This window comes from Oreochromis niloticus, linkage group LG3, assembly GCF_001858045.2.
Source record: "Oreochromis niloticus isolate F11D_XX linkage group LG3, O_niloticus_UMD_NMBU, whole genome shotgun sequence".
Lineage (NCBI taxonomy): Eukaryota > Metazoa > Chordata > Actinopteri > Cichliformes > Cichlidae > Oreochromis > Oreochromis niloticus.
The window spans coordinates 30737016-30753988 of record NC_031967.2 but is presented as its reverse complement, the minus strand read 5'-3'; the positions used below and the strand labels follow the sequence as shown (position 1 = coordinate 30753988).

Genomic DNA, 16973 nt, shown 5'->3' with positions numbered 1-16973 from the left:
GACGTAGGCTAGAATCATGGCGGCAGTTGACGACGGTCCAGGCGTGGGATTTCTCTCGTGGAATTATGCACATTATTTTTTCCTTTCTATTGGCAGGTGGCACAGTGCACTTGTGGCAAGTAAGCAAGCTAGAAGACTGACAATCTGGCTGGGTATCCAGTTACGGAAGCAACACATTAACAAGAGAATTCTGAGTAAAACCAAAGTTACTTTCCCTAGTAACTAGTTACTTTTAAAGTAACAAGTAACTTGAAGTAACCGAGTTACTTTTGATGGAAGTAACTAGTAATGTAACTAATTACTAATTTAAAGTAACTTACCCAACACTGCTTCTCACTGGCTTGTGCTCAGGTTATTGGAAAAGAAGCCTACACAAGCTTAAAAAATAAGTAGATCTGTGTGTCCCTTCTGAAACTTTTTCTTTCAGTCTTTTTCATTTCAGAGGCTCAAAAAAAGTCACGCATCTTATACCACAATTTTCATTAGCAGCAACAATAAGGAATCCAAGCTTAATACAGGCCATTACAATCATCACAATCAATCAGCAGTCTCCTTATCTTTACTTCATCTTTTCCCTTCACCTCCCTCCCCACCTACAGTTGTTGTGCTCCCAGCCAGTGGCGTCCCCCCCACAGTCTGCAGCTTCACAGGGTTTATCATGTGATTCTCATATTGAGTCACAAGGTGGCAGCAGAGCAACCCAAACAATGTGATCAGAGTGGTAATGAACAACTACAATGCATGTCACACATCACACAAGTACAACAGGTAATGAGAAATCATCCCCGTTGTCCTCTGTTTCACCTGTTTTGAGCAAGTCTCACTTTCCCAGATCCAGGTTTCCTTCTTGTATATCAGGCCAGAACATGTGAAGCATACTGCATACAATAAGTCGTCCCCTACACATCCCTCAGAAGTCCTGGTTATGCTAATATAGGCCATTAAACAGAATGGCACTGCAGGGAAGCATAATGGAGCCAAATACCCGCGACAGTGCAGCTGTAAATAAAAGTGGACTCGCTCTGAATACTGAAGTGAAAGTCATAAATCTGCCTACAGAGAAATAAAGTGGCCATGACTTTACAGTGGTGTTTTTCAGCTTATTGAAAAACTTTTAATCAGCTTTCTTTTTATAAAGACAGCTACATAAACACATAATTACATGTGGGTAAGTTTACAGGATTAATCATGTTTGTTTATGTATTTATTTGCTATTTACTGAGCTCCTTTCTAGGTCGCAAATCAGCACCACGGGCAGCGACACAGAAGTCAGCACCCAGGACAGAGACAGAGGTGACATATGAAGCCACAGCGCCACTTTGTGGGCGAAAGGGGACACAGCAGCAGTGTGTAAGGTTATTTATGAGGACTCGATAAGCTGCTTCTTATCCAGGGTGATTTTACAGCTTGTTGGCAGACAGGTGGAGCTGTAAGGTGGCTCTGGGATCAACGCTGACTCAGACAGCATACCTGGTGGCCCAATGAAAGGCATCTCCAACACCTCCGTGAGCTGGACTGCAAACCATGATTGCCATCCTTTTACAGAAATTACCATCCTGTTGTACTGACCGGGCCAACCGGTGATACAGTTTCCTTTTCAGTTCAGTAGGTGGATTTTTGGTGTTAGTTAAATTGCTGTTTCAAGCCTGTCCCTTTACACCACATGCTGTTCACATGTGAGTCATTTTTCCTCCTGCGGTCAGCAGTCTGGAGCAAGAACACAAAACAGTTCGCTGATTTTGGACATAAACGTGGAAATGGAAAGTCCAGATACTGTCTTTAGTCATTGATAAAGAATATTTAATTGATAAAAATATGAAGAGCATTTTTCTCTTTCAGCAGTCAACCTTAATACATCTCTATACATAGAGAGAGAGAGAGAGAGAGAGAGAGAGACATTAACAGTGCCTATACACATATGCAGCACACATGTACCTATACACATATTCACAACATCTAGTAAAGACAGGCGTAATTATGAAAATAATGAGCTAAAAACACACAATTAGTAACATCAGGGTGGATAAAGACATAATTAGTGTTGGAAAATAAATGACACCGACCTCTCCCACAGGGGAACTGTAGAAAAGGGGAGAGGCCAAAGGGCTACCCCAAATTTATAGGGTTGCACCCAAGAAGAAGAAAAGGATGAGGAGGGGCCCTAACTGATAATGAAGATAACGACAGGCTTGAAGGTCCTAAAAGTCAGGTATACCAGGAAGAGTTTGGGGTTTACATTTTGTGTAATTATAACAATATGTATATAGAGAGAGAGGGAGAGAGAGAGAGAGAGATTATACTTTCTAGTTGTGCTTCCTTAATTAAAGAGAAACGAGCCTCCAATCGACGTGTATTTAAATGGAAGTGTCGTATTCCCGGAGGCCTGCAGCGGCTCTGCCTGATCATCCCCGTTCTGCTACGCGGAGTGTGGGTGGTGGTCCTCGGCCGCCGCCGGCAATCGTCGGAACACTTCGGACAGCGCACGCGCTCTTTCGCCAATCTGCTGCAGCCCTCTGATTTGACAGCTGCGTCAAGCTAGCGGAAGGTAGCAGCGAGAAACGGCGGCTGTTAAAGGGCCTCAGCTTTCAGCATAAAGGTATAAAAACGACTGAAAAAATGTAGGTAAATTTCACTAATTATTTCTCAGCAAATTTCATTAAAATTCCTTTTTAATCTGAAAGCCATGAAATGAAATTCCTGCTTTGAAATAGTCATGTCATTTGTTTTATAATGCTTGTTTTTTAACCCTCTTAAAAATACATTTACAGAGTAAAGTCGTGGACATTTTAGCTCGTATAAAATGTAAATCTGAAGGTGACAGCACATTCAGAATGTAGAGTTACCTGGCCAGTAGCATATGTGGAAAATTTGGACAAAATTGTTATAGCACAATATCCTGTGCTTGACCAGTATATTTTTGAATAGGTGAAATGATAAAAACATGAAAATTTGTACTTCTTTTTAATGTTGTTACTACCATGAAATGTCACTGAATCGTAGCTGTGACCCAGTGCTGATATTTCTCCCTAAGAAAGGAGGGAGTGTGTAATGACCTGTTAGTTTGTTTATCATGTTCAAATTTTGTGATATAGTAGAAACCAATAATAACTTGAGTCAGGGCCACATCAAATGTGAAAACCACAAAAAATTTTATATTACCCACAATTTTCTTCGTCTTCAAACGTCACAATAACATACTAGGCTTTGGGTTGCATTAGATAATATTTTACAGCCAACTCTTCTCCAATCTGATAGTTAAACACAGAAAAATACACCATTTTAGTATGTAATCCATCATAGGTCAGAGGTCACGGCCACATTTATTTGGAAATATAAAAGCAGGCTGATGTCGTCATATTGTAATAAAAACGTAATAAATCCAAGTTTTATTATAGCTCTTACCCTGTGGAGAGAGTTATACTGTGTGAGTGCTCTTGTTCTGATAGTTACAGATGAAATGATAAAATCATGGAAAAATTGCCTTTTTTTTTCCTTTTCCTTGATTTTTTTGTTGTTGTTGTTGTTTATTTGTTTGTTTGTTCACAATGTTACTACCTTGAAATGACACCCTGCTGATATTTTTTATCTTGTGGCAGTTAGTGGTGTTAGGTTAATTGGTTATTCTAAATTGCCCATAGGTGTGAATGTGAGTGCGAATGGTTGTCTGTCTCTATGTGTTAGCCCTGCGACAGACTCACCCTATGATAGCTGGGATATGCTCCAGCCCCCTGCGGCCCTGCTAAGAATTAGCAGAAGAGAGTGGATGTATGGAAAAGCTGGTAATGGACAGTAAAAGGATACTGATGGTTACAGCCTCATGAAGTAAAGAGGATGTATTTTGTATCACAAGACAACCAGTATACTTATTTTGAGTTCTGTGTCCAGTATGAGCACTATGTCTAAGCCTGGCTAGCTCAGTCAGTAGAGCATGAGACTCTTAATCTCAGGGTCGTGGGTTCGAGCCCCACGTTGGGCGTTAGTGTCTTAAGCTATGACTTTAAATGGTTCACAGGTATGATGCTACAAAACTACAATTATCTACTTTATAGTCTGGCTTATAGTGGAAGCTAGTACTCAGAAAGAGGAACAAGTTCTGGTTCTTCCACTCTGCAGAGTATAAGAAAATGAATCCTAATGCATAGGTAAGGCTGCGTTTTTTCATCGGAAGGCCAGTGGTTCATTCCGAAATCCTCTACTGTACATGTTGACATATCCTTGGATAACTTACTGTATCCCGAGTGCCTCTGATCACGCACTGTAAATATTTTTGTTGTTGTTGTTTGTTTCTTTAGTATTTCAGATTCAGAATAATTATTACTTTATATTATTGTTAAGCACTTTGTGATTTGTATCTTTGAAACGTGCCGTGTGAATACGTATTACAAACTTGTTTGTAAGAAACCTAAAAAAAAAGAGTAGACTTTTATTTTGAAGGCAAAATCGGAAGTGGTTTCTCTGTACGCCAGGTTTCAGCTTGGCGGTCATCGGGTTGGACGGACGCTGCCTTGGAAACGACATAAATCCAGTCCACGCGAGCAGGGACCCAGATTTCTCCACTTCAAAGGCTTCCGCTCCTCTGCCCGCTCCGCCTCTTCTCCACCCAACCATCCATCCTCCCTCCGGCCCGAGCCTCCAACACGGTCGTTCCGAAATGAAATGCGGGGCAGGGTGAGAAGGAGAAACGGTGAGAAGCGTTTAAATAACCGAGAGAGGAGAAGCGGAGAGGAGAAGGTGACGGGAGAGCCCGAAGCCAGGTAAGAGGCGGGTGGGGGTCTAAAAATCGGTTTTGCGTGTGACAGCGATGGTGTGGACACATGCCCGCTGCCCGTGGGAGCTGGTACACGGGGGAAAGGGAGGGCGCATTTGTTGTTGTTGTTGCATCGCAGGGCTGCACGCGCAGAAAACACGAAGCCCTTTGATAATCGAGAGGAAGGAGCTGCATGCTTCTTTAGTACGGCCGGGTTTCACACCATTTTCTCCCTCCTGTAATCGTGATCGTCGCTTCCCCCCGCTCCATCTCTCTCCCAGTGCGGTTGGTCAGGTGCCTCTCCTCCCCTCTCTCTCTCTCACTGGCTGCAACAAAATGTCAGCAGTTGGGAGAATGTGTTGTGGGATTTGGCTGCAAACTAGCTTGTGGCGGCTAGAGAAAAAGAGCAGTGGGGCTTATCCAGGAGGTGTGCAGGGTGTGGGGGGGATTAGCGTGTGCAGAGGATCCACTTTGTCTGTACATAATGCTACAACAACGTGTTTTTCCCCCCATTTTTCTGTCTCTGCGTACCTGATTTTGGAATTCCTGCAGACATTTTAATACGTGGACATCCATACTGAATTAAATTGGCCATGAAGCTGTGCTTTCATGTCTTTAACCACGAAACAGGCCTCATTCAGATCAAAAATATTACAGATGAGTAAGTTTTTATTATTGTGGCTCCTCTCTTGCTGCTTCTGCTCCCGAGGATGCTCCTGTTGCTCCTGTGTTTATTTTATTAATTAATTTATTTCATATTCCCTGTATGGAGGCCTGCTGCAATGTGAATCCAGCCAACTCAGCCACCTGGAGGGATTTGTGCACATTATTGGCTCTCTAGCATGTTTTATTTAAGCGAGAGGCAGGTGATAATGGTCTGAAAAATTGGGGTGGGGCAAAGGAATTAGACACTTGTCTGGTTGTCATCCAAATCTTTATTGTTTATTCAGTAAAGATTAATCTGTTGTTTATTGATTAAATATTACCTATGTTCCTAACAGACACAAGTGGTTAATCTTTTGTAAGCCTGGCTAGCTCAGTCGGTAGAGCATGAGACTCTTAATCTCAGGGTCGTGGGTTCGAGCCCCACGTTGGGCGTTCCAGTTTTAAGACAGAACCTGTTATGGATGGTTTGCAGTTTAATGCCCCTTTTCCATTTATACCTCCTTGGATATACTCAACTGGTTTACCATTACAATCAAGTAATGGTCATTGTCAAAGCAACATAGCCCAGCGTCCCGTGACATAATTGGTATGAGTCACGAACGTTTCAACAAATGTGGACGTCGAGGCAACAATATACCTGCTGCTCCGTCGGTGACTTTTCGCGTATCTACCACGGCGTCGTTTTTTTGTAGCCATGTCCCTCGTTGCCGGGTTTTAGAAATGGACGTTTTGGTTTAATCACTCATCGAGTGACGCCACTGACCAGCCAATCGGTGGCATGCAGTCTGACGACGTCACATTTTTGTACCTGCTCGGATTGCTTGGAATTCCGCGCGAGCAGGCACTATTTAGAACCTGGTACAAAGTACTGTGACCTAATGGAAAACCCTTAAAAACTTGGCGATCTATTCAATTCAATTCAATTCAATTTTTTTTATATAGCGCCAAATCACAACAAAAGTCGCCTCAAGGCGCTTCATAGGTACAGATCACCTGTACCTATGAAGGGTACAGGTGATCAGAGTAGGTACTAATGGAAAAGGGGCTCAGCAAACTACAAGTAATTACTATAAAGTCTGGCTTATGTGTAATCTGTTACTCGGATGGTAGAATAGGCCACACTTCTACCACTTTGCAGAGGAGACGCTTCCTTTGGCATAACACCGAGTCCTGATGCATCAAGTGGAAGGTCTTATCGTTCAGGGCATAAAGGACGTTGTTTCCTCCTTGAAAGGTTGGTGGTTCAATCCTCAGATGATGACAATAGCTTTAGACCTCTCTAAACACTTGGTTTCAGAAATTTTTTTTACCAATAACTATATGATGTCAGTGAGTGCAGAGCACAGAAGCCCCACCCACCTGTAGTACAAACCTTCTGTTTACATTAAGCAGCCAATCAGAATAACAGCTTTATCTGCATGAATTGGATAGGATCTTAAAGTGAGGCCTCTACCACTGTAAGCAATCCAGAAAGTGGAATGACTTCAAGATTTGGCCACTGAGAATAAGTGCTCTGTTATGAACTAATGAACAGAGTCCAGTTCTGTGAATCCTTTCAAGTCTAGACTCCAGCCTGGGTGAACAGTGATTAGATAATAGGCTTCTTTTATGTGCGTTTGTGTAGCTGCTGTATTCATTGGAGACGATGCTCAGAGAGGCTTGCGCTGATATCTTACATAAGCGAATCATCGAGGAATAAGGGCGAAGAGCGGTGAGCGCTAAATAAGCATAAACACTCCAACAGGGGACACACAGCACAACACACACACAGATGCCTAACTGTACGCACATAAACACATTCGTACACAGAGTTACTTCAGGGCTTGAAGCAAAGACAAAGGAGGGGCGATGCTATGCTGGATGACAAAGGCATGCGCTCTGCTGTGGGCACAAAGGCTAGTTTTCTGGTTTTCAAGGGCTTTTTACATGCATAATCCCCCCTTTCCCCCAAAGGTATTTTTAGTCCACTTACAGTTACTGATGCCCTGACTACAGCCAATTAGATAACACTTGTGAAAATACATTATTAATGTGTACAGGCTCTAAACTAAGGCCTGTTTTGACGAAGTTTTTTCCTAAGTGTTTATACTTAATGCATTTTGGTGCTATTACTTACTAGCCTATTACTTAGCAACATCCATTCAGACTTGTTTAGCTTATCTAGCAAAAATCCATCCGCCCATCCATACAGTGTTTTGTACTATTTATTTGTTTGTAGATCCACAAATGTTTTTGTAATTCTTAGAACTTTGGTGTGTTAGAACCTTTTTTTCTTTCTTTCTTTCTTTTTTTTTTTTTTTACATGGGAACTGAGCCAGACTAGCATTTTCTTCTCTTGAGTAATTAAAATTTCTGCACTGATTCAAATATCTAATCAGCCACCTGGCAGTAAATTGATGCATTTATTCATGTAGAATAAATGTAGAATAAATGCTTCATGTAGATTAAATGTTTATATGATGTGTTATACCCCTGGAAATGAAATGATGATCAAGTGGTTTAGCTCATGTAAGCCCGGCTAGCTCAGTCGGTAGAGCATGAGACTCTTAATCTCAGGGTCGTGGGTTCGAGCCCCACGTTGGGCGTTTCTCTTTTAAGACAGAACTTATTTGGGTTTACAGTCATGTAAGCTGCTGAAAAACAAGCTTCTTTGGGCAACATACTGAAACTTGGTGTGGATTGTCTCCTAATTGTGAAGGTTTTTGGTTGAATCCTCAGATTCTGTAGTCTGCATCTTGATAAATGGGGAGTCAGTGAATCCACTGAATGTGAATTTCTGGTTAATAAAGCTACTGTGTGTGAATGAGGCTAGTGGTAAGAAGGCATTGCAAGAGCTCCTATCAAGTACCAGTCATTTACCACTAAACCACCAGCTTGTAATCTGCACACTGGAGGAACTGTGGATTATTCTCCCTTCTGAGTAACAGCTTCCACAATTAGCCAGACTTTATAGCAATTATCTGTACTAGATTGTAAAGTCCTAAAACTACATCGCCCAACGTGGGGCTCGAACCCACGACCCTGAGATTAAGAGTCTCATGCTCTACCGACTGAGCTAGCCGGGCTTACGCTTTCGGATGAGTTTTTAAAACACCACTGGCTACTTGAATATTGTCAGTGACACAGTGTACCATCTTCTAATCACTGCTTCCAGCAGGATATCACACCATGACCCAGAGCTCAAATCACCTCAGACTGGTTCACTATACTTAAATGGCCTCCACGGTCACCAAATCTCAATCCAATAAAGCAGGAGACTGAACAGGAGATTCTCGTCATGAATCCTGAATCATGTCAATATGGACCAAAATCTCTGAGTCTCGATTTCCACTGCAGCTTTTGGAAGATAGAGTCAGAATTTGGCATGAAACAACATGAAAGCACGGCTCCATCCTGCCCTGTATGGTTCAGGATGATGGTGGTGTCATGGATCCTTCAAACACCACAGCCTGCCTGAGTGTTGTTCCTGACCATGTTCCGGCATGTGACCAGCAGAATAACACACACAGTAACATTACTGGAACACATCTTTCCTTTGATCTCATAAAAGAAACAAGTTAGTTTGACTCGTCCTTTATCCACGCTTTGCAATGAAGGCTTTGTTTATGTTCAGTACCAGGCCTGTTTATCAGCGTTCGTTTCAGAACAAGGATCAAAAAAGCTTCACCCCTTTGTTTGTGTCTCACTCCTCTCAGTTTCTGGTCTTTTAGAGACCTCACGGCCCCCTAGATTCAAATGAAGGTTGTTGTCTAAAAGTCACATATGAGTGCTTATTAGCTCTGATTCAGTGATGTTGATCCTTGAACTCTCAGTTTCATCCCTGCAGAAATAAATGGGTAGCTTCCAGCCTTCCATCTTAGATGAGTTGTGCATGGATTTTTTTCTGTCTTTGTGAGAGATTTAACCCTCAGTGTTCCACGTTTGCCTCAGAGGATGATTAGGATTCCATCAGTAAGTGCCGTGTTTTCACTAAAATCTGTATTTCAAGAGTTAGCCGTTCAGGGGATCCTCTTTTTTTCTCCGGTAGAAGGCACATTATTCATTTTCCAGACATGCATTTGCTGTTCTTTTCTCCCTGAGGGGCCTGTTCTGGTATTGAACCTCCAGCCTGTTTCTCTGCCTCTGAACCAGAGCTGGTCAGCTTTAAACATTTCCAGGTGACAGGAAGTGGGGATTTTTATTGTATTATTGCAACAGATCTCTGCCTTCCTCGGATTTTCCCTCCAACACGTGTTCAGTTGTGGTTAATGGTTTGAATTACATCTGAAGATACACAGCAGGCTCTTCAGGGTGCACTCACACTGAGTGATGTGGCCGCTTAGAGATGGACTCTTGGGCTTTTTCGTTGTTTGAATAACCATCTGACATGCTGAATAGGATCTGGCTGTCGTGAATTTTCCATGCTTTTCATTCTGTTCTCACTTAAAGGTGGTTGTATCGTATTCACTTAGAGCTACTGCCCCATTTTTTTCTTATGAGTGTCTTATTTTTGTCTTAAAACATAAACAGAGCTCTGCTCAGATATTTTTTTTTAAATATTTACTTGGCAACTTAAAAGAAAGCAGTGTTTAATTGAGCTTTTAACTTGTTAATTCAGCTCTGAAGTTGGGTATTTTAACATGGGAGTCTGTGAAGGCTTACTTGCTTTTGCTGTTGGGCCAAGTAGCCACCAGAAAAGCTGCGACTTTTCTTTTTTTCCACTGTTTGCTTCGCTTTTCAGCATGGTTGGTGCTTGTTAAACATGACAACTACACATGTTAAAAACCATGATTAGACTAAAAATTGGAATGCAAACAAGGCTCTTGAGCACACAAACATTTTCAGTGTCAACCTGCAGTATTTCTAGATTGGATATACTGTTTTAGAGTAATCTGAAGCATATAAAAGTCAGAAGACATACTACACAATGTCCTACATGCAAAGACATGCATGTTGGGTGCCTCTAAAACTGCTTTTCCACTAATACCTATTCAGCTCTATTTGACTCCACTACATTTTGGGGGTTTTCCATTAGGTGGTAGTAACTGGTACCAGAAACGTCTTTAACTCCTGCTCAGATGGGATTCGAAGCGAGCTGTGTCAAGCTGAAAACGTGACAGCAGCCCACTGATTGGCCAAGGAGTGATATCACTGGATGAGTCATGAGAGCAACTCTTTCCCAAGATTCAAACCCACCATTTTTGCAACCCAGCAACGAGAGAAATGGCTGCAGGGAAACCAACACCACGGTTCAGTGACAAGATGCAGACGTTGGCAGGGATGCCATCGCCTCGATGTCCTGTGTTGTTGTGTTGTGTTTGCGTCACATACAAATGATGTCACCAGACTTTTAAGCCCCTTTTCCATTCGTACCTACTCGGATCAACTCAGCACGGTTTTAAGGGTTTTCCATTAGGACATAGTACCTGGTACCAGGTACTTTTTTAGTACCGATTGGACGCATTGCTACAATGGCGATCACACAAGTTAGGTAGTACTGGATTATAATGGAAAAACAGTTGATCCGAGTTGAGGGGCAATCCGTGGCTATTCGTGGCGATCGGTGGCGAGCCAATAAGAGTAGGTACTAATGGAAAAGGGGCTTTAGACTGCGTTACTATAGCAACCCTGCCCACATTGAGGTGGTACTCAGTTGTAATGGAAAATGATCAAAGCAGAGTAGAGTCTAGCCAAGTAGGTGCTAGTAGGTGTATATGAGTGTGACCTGTCCTCGGTGTACCCCACCTCTCACACTATAATAGCCGGGATAGGCTCCAACTCAGCTGCAACCTGGAATTGAGTAAGCAGAAGAAGATGGATGGATGGATCAATGACTGCATGTCAAATATATACCAAGCCTAAAGTGGTTGAAAGGACATTTTTTAGTTGAATTGCATGTTATAGATTCTTTATATCTTTCTGCTGTATTCTGTGTGTACAAACCTCACATTCCCCGTTTCTTACTTGTTTTCTCCTGCTGGCTGCACTGTCAGAGTCCATTTATTATTAACTTACTTCTGGTGCACCGTTCTTTGGGGAAATTATTTCAGATTGTTGGCAGGAAATATTTACTTTTTGTCTCTCGCAGCTGGATGCATTTCCAGGCCGTGTTTTCCCTCAGAATCTGCAGAATGTGATATTGTTTTCTCACCTGGTCGTCAGGACTTCTCAGTGGGAAGACCCACTGCATTCATTTATGCACAGCTCTCTGAAGGTTTTAATCAGGTTGTGGTCTGGATCGTTGCAACACCTTGATTCTTTTCTTTTTCAGTCATTCTGTTGTAGATGTGCTGTGTGTTTGGGATCGTTGTCCTGCTGCATGACCCAGTTTTAGAGCGTGAGATGTTGCCCTTGGGTTGTCTGATTATTGAGGGTTTCTCTCTATTATAGGGTCTTTACTTTTAACTGTTGTTGTCTTTTGACACTGTATACATAAAAGCTAATTGAATTGAATTGAATTCGGTTGTTTGCAGTTTCTCTGAATTGCACAGTCTGAATTTTGGGTGAATGTGCTGGGATGTGCACTCCTGGTAAGATTGTTTATTGTGGTAACGCACACCTGAATGCTCCAAACCACCAAAACTTGTGCTACAGAGGCGCTCACATTTGCTAATTATCAGTTAATCAAGTGCATTTGATTATCTTACCTCCTTATCTACTATGAAAGCAGTGTGTACTTGTATCACAGGACATCATTACTTTATTAAATTTGTTGTCTCTTGTTGTTTAAAAGATGGGAGCAGTTACCATGGCGGCATGGTGGGTGCTTGACCTTATAATTCAAGTATTTTCTTCCTACTTTTTTACAATGTAAGATTTTACAAATTTACTTGATATAATACTTTATGAAATCACTGTTTTCTACATCTAATAAACTGAGTAACACACTTACTTAATTACTTACATCTGTAAATGTGAAAACCTCCAATCATAGATCTTTCTGTTATTCCATACGAGTCATTTTTCATCGAATATGTCGTGAGACAATGTGTCGCCTTTCAGCTCCACAGAGGAGGCCCGTGTTCTGCAGCTCTGCGTGTCTGAGGTGTTTTCTACCAGAGTTAATCAAAAAGTGGAAAATGTAATGTTGTAAAGTGAAGCTTTCTGTGGGCTGAGACTTGCACACTGCTGCTCGACAGACAGCTTGGATTTCACTCAATTCCCCGCTTCCTGTGAGTCTGACGGTGCTCTGCTGTGCAGCAGCGTTTCACTCAGCCAGAAAAAGCAGATCTGTGTGGGATGGATGGTCTGCTGCGTTGCAGCTCTGACTTTGAACTTAGACGGGTTTTTTGCATGAACGTCTTCATCGCCACGTTAGAGCAGAACATTCAGCTGTGAGCGTGTCACACATCGTTAAGGAAAGAGCAGTTTGTCAGTGGAAGTACTTGTTATATGTGTAGTGCAATAATGAGAATGATGAACCCTTCAGTTTTTAACAAATTCCACGTCGTCTGTAACACTGCAGCTCTGCAGTATAAATGTGGGTGTGGTGAAATAGAAGCCCTGAGCCTGACCGTTCAGCAGTGCTGACAGGCTGCTGGGCCGGGGTCACTCACCTCTTACGTCTTAGCTAGCTTTGCTTTAGCATGCTGTCTGCCTGCACGGATGCCTGCAAACAGCCAAAGTTGTTGTGGAAGTGCTATAATTCTGTCCGCGACGCATTTTACTGTCACGCTCTTGTGCTTTCATGCATTAAAAATGACAAATTATGTCCATATACATCACCCACCCCACCACCTCACCCTTTTCCTCCTCCCTTCCTGCTCACCTAACTTAAATCAGCTGATAGTAGTGCGTGTACACAGGAATAAAAGCCACGTTTGAAGGTTTTTTTCTTTTCTCTCCACCCATTGTGCAGATAATTAAAGAGCCTTTGTAATGACATAACTGTAACTGTTGGGTAGTTAATTGGAAATTTATCAAAACAAAGGGGATTTCTTTCAGTTCTGCTCATTTAAAAAAATTCTGTTAGTATTTTAAAAGGCGAGATGTGCTGTCTTTAATCAGACGACCCCCCCAATCACTTAATCGTGATATTGATTTTTAGACCAGGCCTAGTAACTGTGAAGGAATTTCATTTTTTAGAAGAGAAGAGTAACAGAAATGGGGAAAAATATAGTTTTACCAAAATGTCATGAGCACAAAATATGCTTCAGCTGTGGTGGAGGAAGTTATTTAAATGAGGAGTCTTTCAAAAATTATGGGTGCTGAGTAGGATGGAAAGCAGTGCTGAGGTCAAACACTGTCAGGAGTAAGTATATCTTATTCACTTACATTGTATTATTGTCCTTAAAAATAAATAAAACTGAATTGAATTGAAAAATTGAAAAGTGCTTTTTAAGAACAAAAATTCAATTTTTCTACAACACGAAATGAGATCCAGCAGTTAAAGTGACACAAATGGATAAAACTAAACAAAGGCAAGTCTGCACAGGACTTATTTTTCCTTGAGTAAATTGCATAATCAGGCACAAAAATGCCCGGTGCAGCAAAAATGATACAAATTAAACCATTTTCAGTAAGCCAGTTTCAAAAGATTCACATTTTCTGATGTTTCTACTGTTAGCATGTAGCTCGTCATCTTAGAGAGCTGGAACCAGCAGATTTTCTCCGCCGGAGCTCGCCGTGTTCCACCTCCCCAATTTTTGAACTGGGAGCAGTGAAACTGGGACACTGCGACGCATCACATCCACAGCTTTAATGTGACCCGTCTCCCTCGCCTTCGTCCCAGTATCCGGGGCTCACCGCCCACCAACTCTGCACAAGGAGGCCCAGTTTGCCTCTGTGCTGTAAGTGTGACAGTGTCAGGTCACACGGTTCTGCTGGATGACTTGTTGCAATCGCGCTGAGGTCGGCACATTTAATTGTGAGAGACGGGGTCGCAGAGGGGTGCCAGGGGAGTTTTCACAACACACAGACAGAGTGGTGGACTGAATACAGCCCAGAAACACTGCGCTCACTGCATTCATTCTGTGGCCGACCTGTTTACTAACCACATTAGTGGAGGATAAAAGAGGGTATAATGGAAATGATTATGCGTCTGAAATGACTGGGATCTGCTATTCTGTGGCCATATCTTTGCAATAACTGTTCTCTATATTTATTAAGTGGTTAATCGGGTAGTTCCTTAATGCACCCCACGGAGGAGAAGTTTTAAAACAGTCCCCGCAGGCCTGCATGAGGAAAGCTGTTACAGCTGTGGTCATTGCGCTCTTCCCCCTCGTGTGTTGCTGATTTCATCCTCACTTCTCCTCCTTTGTCTCACCTTCAGCTGTCACCGATTGGAGCGGTGTCCTAGTTCTGCCATCCGGCTCCAACACCAATCACCTGCTGTGAGAGCTTCAGTGATTTATGGTTAATTCATACTAGGCCTGGTTACCTCACACCGTGCCCGAGCACAGTTGGCCCCTCCTCCTCCCCGTCGCCGATGCAGGCCCAAGCACGCTCCACCTCGCTTCAGCATCTCAGCTCCTTCCCGTCACGCTCACTCTCCTCATCTTTAATGCACACGCATGTTTCTAAAGAAGCGCTCTGGCGGAGCACAGAAACGTTTATTATTTATAAATTCTGCGGTGAAGAAAGTTTTTGAGGTCTGGGCAAGGTTAGTGACCACGCTACATTTGTAACGTGTACAAATGCTACCGACTCCACACCCCAGCCCACGTGCAGCAATCACACCAGACACAAACTGGACTTCAGGGATGGGCTGTGCTGGGGATCAGCGAGCATGAGTAAAGCTGTAGTGTAAGCAGCGCTCCTCTCTCTGTTTCATACTTCTGTGTGATTTAGCTAGAGGCTGCTCGGTAGCTTTTTTGTTATCTAACAAGCTTTGTGCCTGTAATCTACTTAGCATAGGTGCTTGCTTTTGTTTTTGGTTTTGCTTTTGGTTCTATAACCTCTTCTGATCACTAATCTCAAGAGACTGAGGCAGTGTTCATTACCTCATACACCACCTGTGTCTGCTGCGGTGTATGGGTTGTGTCGGTTAAGCACCACCCTTTTCCCCAAGGTCACTGAGGCCTAGAGACTGGTTGGCAATTGTTTGGAGGTTGCTGTGGAATTTGATTGCTTAAGACCCGGTCACGCAGTCACACACGCCAAGAGACCAGTTAGTGGTAACCACCAGTCAGTAGGGAAAAGGGCTGTAAATGCACTGGATCTGCTTGAGCACTTAAAGCACTTTGTACTACAAGCCTCATTCTCCCATTCACTTTTTTCCTTGCCTAAGTGCTTTCTGTGTAACACTCACACACTGATGAACAGGAGCACTCACCAGTGTGTGAGTATTAGCTATAGCTTGCCCAGTCTGTATATTTTGGCATGCAGTTAGCGAGTGCTTGCAGACAAGTAGGCGTCTTCCATGCAAACCACTGCAGCAGTGACCAAAACAATCACAGGGAGGTTTTTGGTGTAGCATGTGATTAACCTAGCAACTGCCAGAAACCACTGTCCAACCGCTCAGGGAATACACATTTTTCTCCCTGGCAACCTCCAGTCTCTAGGCCTGTGTACCTGAGGCCTAACCAAGCTCACTAGTGTTAGCTGATAACTACCTCCGCCCTCTTGTCTAAATGTGTCCATGAAGAATGTAAAGATTAGGGCTTTAAAACATGTTCATCACAGTGGATGCATTCATCTTTTATCCACAGTCTGAGTAAAAAGGCAGAGCATTTGCACACTTTGGAAACTGCACAGTTGGCCTCCACAGCCATGTTTGTGAAGAGGGGCGAGAGAGCAGTAACTGGGTGCACAGCCCACTCACCAGTTATAAATAGGACTGGACATTATGATTGATTAAGCTTTATCTTTCATATCCAGACCATCAGCTTGACCATAAATGGTCTCTCTTTAGCAAACAAAAAAGGATGATGAATTTAGGAAACGGAGCCAGAACCCTGATTCTGAATGTTATTGCAAATGCTGCTGGACAGTCAGGAGTGTGTGTACTTGGTGTTTATCTGATGTGTTTTGTTCAGCCTGCTTTAAAGTAGCTGTTTCATAACAGCTCATCTGCATTCAGCCTCAGTTAAGAGGTACTGTAGGCACACACACAGACACTGGAAACAATGAAGTGACTGAGATCCCTCGCAGAACTCGATCGCCTCGGTGTAAACTCTCTTCCGTCTCTCGCAGCCCTGCTCTGATCGCCAAAAAATGAAAACGCTTCCCAAGAAACCATGACAACAACTCCACAGAGTCTGCTGGTTCTTCTCACAGAAGGAGCGGGGTAAAAAAAATGAAAGGAAGTAAAAAATGAGCGTTAAATCGCCCGTCTCCTCTTCTTCTCTCTTTTGCATCATTTGTTTTTAGAGAGGATTAGCGCAAAAAAAAAGGTGTGCATGTGTGCTGCTGCTGTAATTGCCATCATTTTTGCACAATGGCTCCTCATCCAAGAGCATCAACAAATGCAGACATCAAAGAGAGCCGAGTCTGAGCGGGGGGGAGGGCGTAAGGGATACAGTTAGTTAAAGGATGAAGGAAGAGGGGAGGAGAAAGGAAGCAAGAGTCAGCGTGCTGGGGGTTGGGGGTGGTAAAAATGAAGCTGTAACTGACATCGCTGCTGTTAACATTCAGTGTGGTT

General features: G+C 42.9%; 1 protein-coding gene and 4 non-coding genes across 5 annotated transcripts in view; 4 read left to right on the top strand and 1 right to left on the bottom strand.

Moving 5' to 3' along the window:
- Window positions 1-3903: 3903 nt before the first annotated feature.
- Window positions 3904-3976, top strand: trnak-cuu (transfer RNA lysine (anticodon CUU)). The gene has a single exon. It is a non-coding gene; the product is annotated as a tRNA-Lys (tRNA).
- A 491-nt stretch (window positions 3977-4467) lies between these two features.
- Window positions 4468-16973, top strand: part of zgc:109889 (wiskott-Aldrich syndrome protein family member 3) — a 48970-nt gene continuing 36464 nt past the window's right edge. Inside the window, 1 exon segment of the mRNA XM_005458608.4 lies at window positions 4468-4754. The gene's annotated coding sequence lies outside the window, so the exon portion shown is untranslated.
- Window positions 5773-5845, top strand: trnak-cuu (transfer RNA lysine (anticodon CUU)). The gene has a single exon. It is a non-coding gene; the product is annotated as a tRNA-Lys (tRNA).
- Window positions 7926-7998, top strand: trnak-cuu (transfer RNA lysine (anticodon CUU)). Its single transcript has one exon. It is a non-coding gene; the product is annotated as a tRNA-Lys (tRNA).
- On the bottom strand, window positions 8406-8478 carry trnak-cuu (transfer RNA lysine (anticodon CUU)). The gene has a single exon. It is a non-coding gene; the product is annotated as a tRNA-Lys (tRNA).